The sequence below is a fragment of the Schistocerca cancellata genome, chromosome 8, assembly GCF_023864275.1.
Source record: "Schistocerca cancellata isolate TAMUIC-IGC-003103 chromosome 8, iqSchCanc2.1, whole genome shotgun sequence".
Lineage (NCBI taxonomy): Eukaryota > Metazoa > Arthropoda > Insecta > Orthoptera > Acrididae > Schistocerca > Schistocerca cancellata.
Genome location: NC_064633.1, coordinates 16,363,585 through 16,376,056, shown reverse-complemented (window position 1 = coordinate 16,376,056; position 12,472 = coordinate 16,363,585). Strand labels below are relative to the sequence as shown.

General features: G+C 46.0%; 1 pseudogene; it reads left to right on the top strand.

Annotated features, from left to right (window-relative positions):
- The first annotated feature begins 1,805 nt into the window (after positions 1–1,805).
- Positions 1,806–1,923, top strand: LOC126096152 (5S ribosomal RNA; annotated as a pseudogene).
- The last annotated feature ends 10,549 nt before the right edge of the window (positions 1,924–12,472 follow it).

Below are 12,472 nucleotides of genomic sequence, written 5' to 3'. Positions count from 1 at the left end.
AAAAAGACGGCTTAGAATGATGTTTATATTGTAACAAGTTATCCACTGTTAGGCTTTTAAAAACGTGTTTACCATTTGGATAGGAGCTATACCCGAATAAGGTATAATGGAGTTACCAGAAAAAAGATAACAAAAAACACCTCGGACTTACCGTTGATGGCACTCTATACGTAGATATGGCCTTGGAAAGAGTCTTCGATCAAAACTTTAATGACATAAGTAGTAACAAGATAACAGTACTGCAAACAACTATCCCACTGTCAGGGGATCTTGCGCAGAAGTCTGCCTCACTGCAAAAAAATGTTCAAATGTGTGTGATATCTTATGGGACTTAACTGCTAAGGTCATCAGTCCCTAAGCTTACACACTACTTAACCTAAATTACCCCAAGGACCAACACACACACACCCATGCCCGAGGGAGGACTCAAACCTCCGCCCGGACCAGTCGCACAGTCCATGACTGCAAGGCCCAAGACCGCTCGGCTAATCCCGCGCGGCTGCCCTACTGCACCGTTAAATTGTAAGCCAACACACAACGCACATGAGTACCGTATCTTTTGTTGTTCGTGTGTTTCCAGTCGGTGCTGTGCTGCTGTAGCGATCAGACAAATTGGTCGTGAAGCCTTTCAAACTTTCAAATTCATTACGACAATCGAAAAAGTAGATATGATTTTCGTTTATTGCGTCGCCAAACTGATACTTCAGACATTTATGATCACCTCTGGCTCTTGTTCCAGTGAACTTTCTCTTGAAACATACTACTATTCAACTTTCTTTACGAGCTCACAGTTTTTTTCCCCGTCATCTTTTGTTATGGAAGCAAGTTTTTCATCTATAAATTCTGATAACGATTCCATTCACAGTCTCACATTACGCTCGGAAACGCTGTTCTTGCCTGTTACCCGTATCAGCTCTGTAGATTTCGATTCTGGGTGCTATGGTATGGTACATCGTGTTATAAATAACGCCCCTTACCACAGTAAATAACTGACTCGTGCTCCAACAATAGGAGCAGAGAAATGGTGTTCTGGTTAACACAAAAGGAAATGCCTTCCCGCAAAGACATTCTGAAACCCCAGTTACATTCACTGATCAAATTGAACAAATCAGGCCTCAGCTTATAAAATAGTATTTTAATCGAACACGATGTACCATACCATAGCACCCAGAATCGAAAGCTATAGAGCTGATACGGGTAACAGGCAAGAACAGCGTTTCCGAACGTAATGTGAGACTGTGAATGGACTCGTTATCAGAATTTATAGATGGAAAAATTGCTTCCATAACAAAAGATGACGGGGAAAAAAACTGTGAACTCGTAAAGAAAGTTGAATAGTAGTATGTTTCAAGAGAAAGTTCACTGGAACAAGAGCCAGAGGTGATCATAAATGTCTGAAGTAGCATAATTCGAATAGCGATAGTCATAGTGATGGATACAATACCGATTCCGCAAGTGAAAATGAAATTGAATCAACAGAAACTACCAGATGAATTAAAACAGACACAGCAACTGAAGATGAAGAAACGCATGGTAGAGCATTTGCTAAATTTGTTTTGTGTGTGCAAATCGCGACAGTGACAGGTCCATAGTCTTATGCCAAACAATGAACTGTATTATATGTAATGCTTAGTTGTGTCTGCACTTATTCTAAATATCTGTGAATGTATTCTTAATAGTGTAGCTACTGTTTATGAACAAACTGTACATATCACAAGGCGATGCTTGTAAAATAGACTGGCTTACATTTTCTTACGAAGCTCGTGCCATCTATAACCCATTTGCTCTTGCGCTACACTGCAGTAGGCAACGGCCTTGCCGCAGTGGATACACTGGTTCCCATCTGATCACCAGAGTTAAGTGCTGACGGGTGTGGCCGGCATTTGGATGGGTGACCATCTGGGCTACCATTCGCTGTTGCCATTTTTCGGGATGCACTCAGTCTCGTGATGCCAACTGAGGAGCTACTAGAGTGAATAGTAGCGGCACCGGTCAAAGAAAACCATCATAAAGACCTGGAGACAGGTGTGCTGACCACTCGCCCCTCCTATCCACACCCTCCGCTGTGGATGACACAGCGGTCGGATGGTCCCGATGGGTTTGGCTTTGTGTTGGATTGTAAGGAGAAGGGGAGTCCAGGCGACGTGACGGTCGAGAGGGGGGCCAAGTATATTTCATATATTTCAGGGTAGGAGTGAGTTGGATAGGACGAACATGAATGGTAAGGTAAAAGTCATGGAGCCGGAAGGAGAGGTGGTACGTTCTGTCAGGACTGCCTGGGTCTTGAAACGGTTGATGCAAAGGAACCACTGGTTGCACCAAGTGGTGAACTGGTTGATGTGTGTTTGAAGGGTATGTGGAACTGTTGAAGGGTAGTATAGAGGTCCAGTAAAACAGTTTCATCAGCAGACTGAAGGAGGTGAACAGGCAGGGGAGGTTGGGATGTATCTGCGGAATACAGGAGAAGAGGGGAAAGGACAGAACCTTGGGACATGCCTACAGGGGGATAAAGCTTATGGGACTTGGTATTGTGGAGAGTGACATAGGAAGGTTGATGGGAGAGGAAGTAAGTGACAAGATGGACGAAATCGATAGGAAGGGAGTGGGTCTGGAGTTGAAAGAGGAGCTGGGGATGCCATACACCATCATAGGTGTTCTGGAGGTCGAGGAAAACAAAAACAGTGGAAAGATGGGAGAAGTTGGAGGAAAAGGAGATTGGTAAGGTTAAGAAGCTGGTCATTGGCGGAGAAGGAGGGGCAGAAGCCACACTAGGTAAGGGGAACGAGGCAGAGCTGGTTTAAGTGGCGACGAATATGTCAGGAGAGGATGGACCTTACTGAACATAGAGAAACCGCGTAACCGCTGCGGTCGCAGGTTCGAATCCTGCCTCGGGCATGGATGTGTTTGATGTCCTTAGGTTAGTTACGTTTAAGTAGTTCTAACTTCTAGGGGACTGATGACTGATGACTGATGTCCCACAGTGCTCAGAGCCATTTGGATCATTTTTGAACACAGAGATGAGGCATTTGGGATGATAGGAAGAGGTGTCAGAAGGGCGTTTGCTGGTTTTAGGGAACAACAGGACATGGGAAGTCTTCCACAGGTCTGTATAGAAGTCAGTGGAAGGGATGAAGTTATCCAAAGTAGTAACGACAGCAAGGAAGGAGGGGGGATTCCTTGAGGTGGCAGTAGGTGACGATGTCGTTACCGGGGACGGTGATTTGTTTAGAGTGGAGTAGGAGTTTGATCTCGTGTTCTGTAATGGTTCAATCTGAGGGGCTAACTAATCCAAGTACTGGCAAGGGGGGGCCAGTGACAGGACAGAGGTATCAGTGTGTTCAAGAATTGTGGGGAAGAGGGAGTAAAGTGGCGATTATCAGGAATCGAGAAGACCTAGGAGAGGTGAAAAGCAAATTGGTTAGCGTTACTGATGGTGTCAGGAAAGGGTGGGGGTTGTCATGGAGAAGGGGGTAATGAGGGGTGGGATGGCTACCAGTAAGACGGTGGGAGGCAGACCAGTACTTGGAGGAGTTGACAGGGAGGGTGGGATTGAGTCATGTATATGTCTGCGCTAGTCCTGGCGTTTCTTTGCTGTTAAAAGGTTACGTATGTGCCATTGTAATTCCTGGTGACAGAGCAGTGTGCAGAGGAAGGAGCGGTAGAGGCTGTGGGATTCAAGGAGAAGAAGGATGGCTTGTGGAGGAAGAGTAGGATGGTCAGGGTGAATAACTTTGGTGTAAGGTGGGTCTCCAAGGCGTCAAGGATCATGTTCTGGAGGAAAGATGAGGCATGGCTGATGTCAGCAAGATGTTGAAAGGTATGTGAGTGGCTTTTGATCTGGGTGGCAACGGATTCCTGGTAGGCATTCCAGAGAGCTTGGTGGTAGTCATGGACGATCTTTGGATGAGCTGCAGGGTGGGGTGCAAGAGGTGGGCAATGGGCTGAGGGGATGGTGAGAAGGATTGTGAGGCTGTCGCTAACCAATAGGGTATAGGACTTCTGTGGTGACATGACCAAGGAGGTTTGGAGAAGTGGGGACGATATTGAGGGTGGTGCCACTTTTGGAATGAGTATGTTATGGGAGGGGAACAAGGTCACTTTGAAGGGTAGCAAGGAACTGATGTCACCGCTGAAGCGTGGCAGCCTGCAGCAATCATATAGGTGGAGGAGAAGGTGTGCTGAAATAGTAGGGGAGAGGAGCTGCTGGATGTAGATTGTGACACAGGTGATGGTGAGAGAGGAAAAATGATGGTGAGCATGAAGGTTTTGATCACATCATTGAACAGTGGTTGTGGTCAGACAAGGATATGCTTGAGGTGACTAATAGTGACCCCACCTCGCACAAGGGGAAGGGCGTTGTCGATGTGGTGAAGGAGATAGGGAGAGGTGTGGACATCATGGTGAGGGTGGAGGAAGGTTCCATTAATAATGAAGGAGTCAATCTGGTGCTGGGGCAGGGCATTCATGAAAAGATATTCGTTGGAGGGAAAGGAGCAGATGTTTCGGTAGATGAGGCGATACTTTTGGCTTACCAGTGTGTGGAGGGGGCAAGGGTGAGGAAGGAGGAGAAGAAAGGCTTAAATGAGGGTGCTGAGGTGGGTAAAGGTGAAGTGGGCCTGGTTGTGGAAGATGTAGTGGGTGGCAAGGGAGATCACACCATAACACCACCGCCTCCGAATTTGACTGTTGGCACTACACACGCTGGCAGATGACGTTCACCGGACATTCGCCATACCCACACCCTGCCATCACATCGCCACATTGTGTACCGTGATTCATCACTCCACATAACGTTTTTCCACTGTTCAATCGTCCAATATTTGCGCTCCTTACACCAAGGGAGGCGTCGTTTGGCATTTACCGGCGTGATGTGTGGCTTATGAGCAGCCACTCGAACACGAAATCCTAGTTTTCTCACCTCCCGCCTAACTGTCATTGTACTTGCAATGGATTCTGATGCAGTTTGGAATTCCTGTGTGATGGTCTAGATAGACGTCTGCCTATTACACATTACGACCCTCTTCAACTGTCGGCGATGTCTATTAGTCAACAGACGAGGTCGGCCTGTACGCTTTTGTGCTGTACGTGTCCCTCCACATTTCCATTTCACTATAACATCGGAAACAGTGGACCTAGGTATATTTAGGAGTGTGGGAATCTCACATACAGACGTATGACACAAGCTGGAGGTTGTGGGGGCACTGGAAGGGGTGGATGGTCCAGATAATCTGACCACATTCGAAGTCCTTGAGTTCCGCGAAGCGCTCCTTTGTCCTCTCTCACGATGTCTAATGACTACTGAGGTCGCTGATATTGAGTACCTGGCAGTAGGTGGCAGCAAAATGCACCTAATATGAAAGACGTATGTTTCTGGGGATGTCCGGATACTTTTGATCAGATAGGGTACATATGGCTATTCTTATGTCTAAGATGATACAGGTGTGCTAGTTATTGACATTTATACATAAATATCATCTACGATTCAATTATTTGTTCAGTTATCAGATGGTGACCTTACGTTCTCAAATTGTGGCAACTATTAAAAACTTGATTGCTTGGAAAAAATGAACCTTTAAAATTGGTGAAAATGCTGTGGCGCTAAACTCTATTTCATTTAACATGTTTTCTGGAAATTTTTCTTTGTGTAACAGTATTTATAATTATTATGGCACTTCAAGTCTTGTACGATTAGTTTCTTTGTGTTGTACAATTAATTTATGTGGATGTCACTTAGTGTGCGTGTGTTAACAAACATATAGTTAGCTGCTAAGAAAGCATCAGTGTGTTGTTCGTAACACAATATGAAAAGTCCTTCCTGATTTCCTAAGCAGAGCAACGTTATACTGTAATTTATATATTCGATTGTACCTGTGAGTGGGGTGTTAATATTTACTGTGTGAGGCAAGTAGTGTCCAAGTTTGTTGTTTGCGGAGGAAATTACTTTCATATTAACATTTCTAAACAGCTCGACTGTTCGTGGTGATGCTGAGTTTAAGTAGGGAATGCATGTGCAGGTTGTGTTGAGTCAGTTGTTTTCGTGTAGTGCTGCTATTACTGATGTTGGGTTGGGTTTTGTAGGATGGTTTGTCATTTTATTTTACTGAATATCCATTGTATTGGTGATATCTATTTGTTGTGTTAGTGCTTAGGGTTTTTAAGGGATGGTGTATGGATTTGTCAACATGGATCTAAATGTAGCATGCTTCTGTTTGTTTGGGTGGTGTGACGATTTCGTATTGCAATATCAATGTAGGTTCGTTTCCTGTAGAAAAAGAGTGTTTTTTGCCAAGTAAGAGGGGAGCTGGTAGTGGGGCAGAGCAAGTCCAAATTAGGAATAATTCCTGTTCTAGCATTTATCTTACAACAGTAGGAAATCTTTAGGAAGCTTTTGCTTAGAACCAGCTGTTGGGGTTCTAATTTTAATTCAGTTCTGAGGCAAAAATGCAAAAGCCTGATGTATCTTAACGGTATTTCTATATGTGTACACAAATTAAGGTTAAGGATCTATTCGACATGTGCAGTACACCTACACGATTCCCTTTCCAAAGGCGATGTGATCGACGTCGTCTGCGACGAATTACACGAAGCAATGTGCACTGCTATTTGAGAGTGAAATTTTGAGTTGCAAGGTAAGTGGTCTAGAGGTGAAAGCAGTCGTTTCAAAATGAAGTTCTGTTCAGTAACAGGAATATGAAATTTAACACAGAGCAGCCAACATTTTCATGAAATGCTGACAAACTCTTCTGTGTGACATGCAAAGGTCTTTTGAAGGGCGCGCCTCCTGCTTGTCAAGTAAATGAGGGCGCAACTCTCTTTGACAGCGAAACAGCAAAGCGGATTCGCCAGATGCCGATGTGCGGCTTCCACCCTCACTTTGTCGGCTCTCGTGCTGGGAAATCCTTTGCGAAGACGACCGGTGCTTCTCATTTAGTTACACTGAAATCATGTCTCTCAGCGATCGATACCTGAATGCGGTGCCATAGCCGTGACGCCTATTTCAGCGTGCGTAGCGGAAGGGAGTGCGTCACTGCGTGCGTAGCATCCTGCGTGCAGCTTATCTGTATTCACTACACTTCCATCCCTGTTATTTTTGCTAACAGTATGGCTTCGATTTATAAAATGAGTAAAAAAGCCAGTAATGAACATTAACGCTTCCTTGGTGACAAGGTTTTGGCCAATTAGGTCATGGTCTTCGGTATGTATGACATCTTGTCGTCTTCTGTGGGAGAAATGCACAGAGGCTGAAATGAACAGACATTTAAATTATTCGAAATCCACAACTTCGAAAAAGAATTACAGAATAATGGAAAAAACTGGTAGAAGCCGCCCTCGGGGAAGATCAGTTTGGATCCTGGTGTAAGACAGAAACACGCGAGGCAGTTCTTAACTACTACAGACCCTAGAAGCTATGTTAAAGAAAGCCAAACCCACGTTTATAGCGTTTGTACACTTAGAGAACGCTTTTGAAAATGTAGGTGGGAATACACTCTTTGAAACTCTGAATGTAGCGCGGATACGAGGTGCATTCAAGTTCTAAGGCCTCCGATTTTTTGTCTCCGGACTGGAAAGAGATAGAAACATGCGCATTGTTTTAAAATGAGGCCGCGTTCATTGTCAATACGTCCCAGTGGTGGCAGCACCGTACGGCAGATGACATTTTACCGCCAGCGGCGAGAATGAAAACTGTTTTAAATACTTAAAATGGCGACGTTTTTCTTACTTGAACAGCGTGCAAATATTCGCTTTCTGAATTTGCGTGGTGTGAAACCAATTGAAATTCATCGACAGTTGAATGAGACATGTGGTGATGGCGTTATGGATGTGTCGAAAGTGCGTTCGTGGGTGCGACAGTTTAATGAAGGCAGAACATCGTGTGATAACAAACCGAAACAACCTCGGGCTCGCACAAGCCGGTCTGACGACATGATCGAGAAAGTGGAGAGAATTGTTTTGGGGGAGCGCCGAATGACTGTTGAACAGATCGCCTCCAGATTTGGCATTTCTGTGGGTTCTGTGCACACAATCCTGCATGACGACCTGAAAATGCGAAAAGTGTCATCCAGGTGGGTGCCACGAATGCTGACGGACGACCACATGGCTGCCCGTGTGGCATGTTGCCAAGCAATGTTGACGCGCAACGACAGCATGAATGGGACTTTCTTTTCGTCGGTTGTGACAATGGATGAGACGTGGATGCCATTTTTCAATCCAGAAACAAAGCGCCAGTCAGCTCAATGGAAGCACACAGATTCACCGCCACCAATAAAAATTCGGGTAACCGCCAGTGCTGAAAAAATGATGGTGTCCATGTTCTGGGACAGCGAGGGCGTAATCCTTACCCATTGCGTTCCAAAGGGCACTACGGTAACAGGTGCATCCTACGAAAATGTTTTGAAGAACGAATTCCTTCCTGCACTGCAACAAAAACGTCCGGGAAGGGCTCCGCGTGTGCTGTTTCACCGAGACAACGCACCCGCACATCGAGCTAACGTTACGCAACAGTTTCTTCGTGATAACAACTTTGAAGTGATTCCTCATGCTCCCTACTCACCTGACCTGGCTCCTAGTGACTTTTGGCTTTTTCCAGCAATGAAAGACAGTCTCCATGGCTGCACATTCACCAGCCGTGATGCTATTGCCTTAGCGATTTTCCAGTGGTCAAAACAGACTCCTAAAGAAGCCTTCGCCGCTGCCATGTAATCATGGCGTCAGCGATGTGAAAAATGTCTACGTCTGCAGGGCGATTACGTCGAGACGTAACGCCAGTTTCATCGATTTTGGGTGAGTAGTTAATTAGAAAAAAAATCGGCGGCCTTAGAACTTGAATGCACCTCGTGAAATACAGGGAGCTGAAGGACGTATACCGGTTGTACAGAAACCAGACTGCAATTATAAGATTTGATGAATATGAAAGGCAAACAGTAGTTGAAGAGGGAGTGAAAAACTGTTGTAGCCTTGCCGCAAAGTACTTCAATCTGAAATTTGAAAAGGGAATAAAAGTTGAGGGAAAAGAAACAGAAACTTTTGAGATTTGCCAGTGACATGATATTTTATGAACGACGGCAAGGAATTTGGGACAGCGCCTGAAAGGAATGCACCGTGTATGTAAAGGACGTTATAATATTACTATCTCCTAGTGTAAAACAAGGGTAGTGCAATATATGAGGAATGAATTACGCGATACACGAGTAAACGAGACAGTTAAAGTGGTAGACAAGTTTTGCTGTTTTGGCAACAAATTTTTTGTGTGTCGATGGCTAAGGAAAGCAGGATTTAAAAACCAGACTAGAAATAACAAGGAAAAACATACCTAAAAAAAAGAATTTGCTAACATCGAGGATAAATTTAAAGGCTAGGAAGCCTTTTGTGAAGATACTTGTATGGAGTGTAGGCTTGTATGCAAGTGAAACGTGTACGATAAACAATTGAGGTCAGAAGATAATAGATGCAGTTGAGACAGACGCTAGAGGAAAGTGCTGAAAATGTGATATGGAGATTTAATGACCAATGATGTAATTCTAAATAGAACCGAAGAGAATAGAAATTTATTGTATAAGGTAGTAGTTGATGGGACTCACTGTGAAGCATCAAGAACTGATCAACGTGATGAGGGAGGGGTGCACTAACCTAAAAATCTGTGTCAAAAATTGGGGAGCAGGGTCAAGATTTAACTAGAGTAAGCCGGTTTACATGGGCGAAGATTGGAATACAAATGCAGAGATCAAGAAACTCGCAGGATAAAGTAGTGTGAAGAGATGCATCAAACCAGTTTTCTGATGGTAGATCGCTGCAGCGAGAACGAAAAATTAAACGAGGCTGAAGCGAAATTCTCTCTCTCTCTCTCTCTCTCTCTCTCTCTCTCTGTGTGTGTGTGTGTGTGTGTGTGTGTGTATGTATGTGTGTTTTAGCACGGTTGTGAGCAGTCGTGAAATCCAGATGGCAGTGACTTTGGTCATGTTCAAAATGTTGTGCACGATATGAATAACTGATGCAGGATTGATTTGCACTTCTTACCACTATACGGCGGTGTTCCAGTACCAAGGCATCCACTCCTCTTGCAACTCTCGGTTCTTCCCAGAGAGTTGATGTGCCACTTCCTTCTTCGTCATTCGGGCTTCCTCGATCACACAGGAAGGGTCTGCACCACGTAACCAATGTTATGGTGCCTCTTTGCTGTACACTTAAATCAACTCAGGGTTGTTGCTGCGTTGTTTCCCTTCAGATGCAGAAAACGTATTATCTCACGCTATTTTCCCTTTTCAGTGGTCTCAGCTACTTTGTTCTCCATACTCTAGTTGTGTGCAGAGGTTGTTGTGGTGTAAAGATTTCAATGTGTAGGGCATAAAAGAATTCAGCTCTTATCAGTACTCACCGTGTTCTGCATCTGCATCTAGGTACATGCTTCGCAGGCCACCATATGGTAGGTAACGGAGGGTACCCTACAAAGTTCCGTAAAGCGAGGGACAGACTGTCTACATGCTTCCATGTCAGCCCTAATTTTTCGTTGACATTAGCCAAAATGTATATTGGCAGAAATAAAATCGTTCTGCAGTCGGCTTTAAATTCCGTGTTCCCAAAATTTTCTTGACGGTGTTCCTCGAGAAGAATGTCGCCATCCCCTCAGGGATTCCGATTCCAGTTCCCGAAGAATCTCGGTAATATTCGCCTTTTGTTCGAATCTACCGGTGACAAATCTAGCCTCCCGCCTCTGAACTGCTTCGATGGCGTCCTTTAATCCGACGTCGTGTGGGCCCCAAACACTCGTGCAATACACAAGAATGAGTCGCAGTAGCGTGCTGCGTGTGCTCTCCCTTATGGATGAACCTCACTTTCCCAAAATTCTCCAAATAAACCAAAGTCGACGTTCATTCGCCTTCCCTATCACAATCCTCACAAGCTCGTTCGATTTCATATCGCTTTGCAACGTTGCGCCCAGATACTTAAACGAAGTCATTCTGTCAAGCAGCACACTAAGAATTTTCGAATTTGTTTTTCCTTCTCATCGGAACTAACTTACATATTTCTAGATTTGCCACTACCTGTCATTCATCAAACCAACTACAGTTCCGTCCATATCGTCTCATAACCTCCTGCAGCCACTGAAGAACGACAGCTTCCCGTACACAACAGCATCAACAGCAAACAACCGCAGACTGCTGGTCAGCCTGTCCGTCAGATCATTTACGTTTACAGGGAATAAGAGCGGTCCTACCACACTTTCCTGCGACACTCCTGACGATAACCTTCTTTTTGAAGCACACTCGCCCTCGAGGACAGCGTACTGGATTCTATTACTTAAAAAGTCTTCGCGCCACACACATATCTTGAAACATATTCTGTATGCTCGTATATTCGTTAATACTGTGCAGTGGGGCAACGTGGCAAATGCTTCTCGGAAATCTAAAAATATGGAATCGGCTTCGTACTCTCATCTACACTCCTGGAAATGGAAATAAGAACACATTGACACCGGTTTGTCAGACCCACCATACTTGCTCCGGACACTGCGAGAGGGCTGTACAAGTAATGATCACACGCACGGCACAGCGGACACACCAGGAACCGCGGTGTTGGCCGTCGAATGGCGCTAGCTGCGCAGCATTTGTGCACCGCCGCCGTCAGTGTCAGCCAGTTTGCCGTGGCATACGGAGCTCCATCGCAGTCTTTAACACTGGTAGCATGCCGCGACAGCGTGGACGTGAACCGTATGTGCAGTTGACGGACTTTGAGCGAGGGCGTATAGTGGGCATGCGGGAGGCCGGGTGGACGTACCGCCGAATTGCTCAACACGTGGGGCGTGAGGTCTCCACAGTACATCGATGTTGTCGCCAGTGGTCGGCGGAAGGTGCACGTGCCCGTCGACCTGGGACCGGACCGCAGCGACGCACGGATGCACGCCACGACCGTAGGATCCTACGCAGTGCCGTAGGGGACCGCACCGCCATTTCCCAGCAAATTAGGGACACTGTTGCTCCTGGGGTATCGACGAGGACCATTCGCAACCGTCTCCATGAAGCTGGGCTACGGTCCCGCACACCGTTAGGCCGTCTTCCGCTCACGCCCCAACATCGTGCAGCCCGCCTCCAGTGGTGTCGCGACAGGCGTGAATGGAGGGACGAAGGGAGACGTGTCGTCTTCAGCGATGAGAGTCGCTTCTGCCTTGGTGCCAATGATGGTCGTATGCGTGTTTGGCGCCGTGCAGGTGAGCGCCACAATCAGGATTGCATACGACCGAGGCACACAGGGCCAACACCCGGCATCATGGTGTGGGGAGCAATCTCCTACACTGGCCGTACACCACTGGTGATCGTCGAGGGGACACTGAATACTGCACGGTACATCCAAACCGTCATCGAACCCATCGTTCTACCATTCCTAGACCGGCAAGGGAACTTGCTGTTCCAACAGGACAATGCACGTCCGCATGTATCCCGTGCCACCCAACGTGCTCTAGAAGGTGTAAGTCAACTAC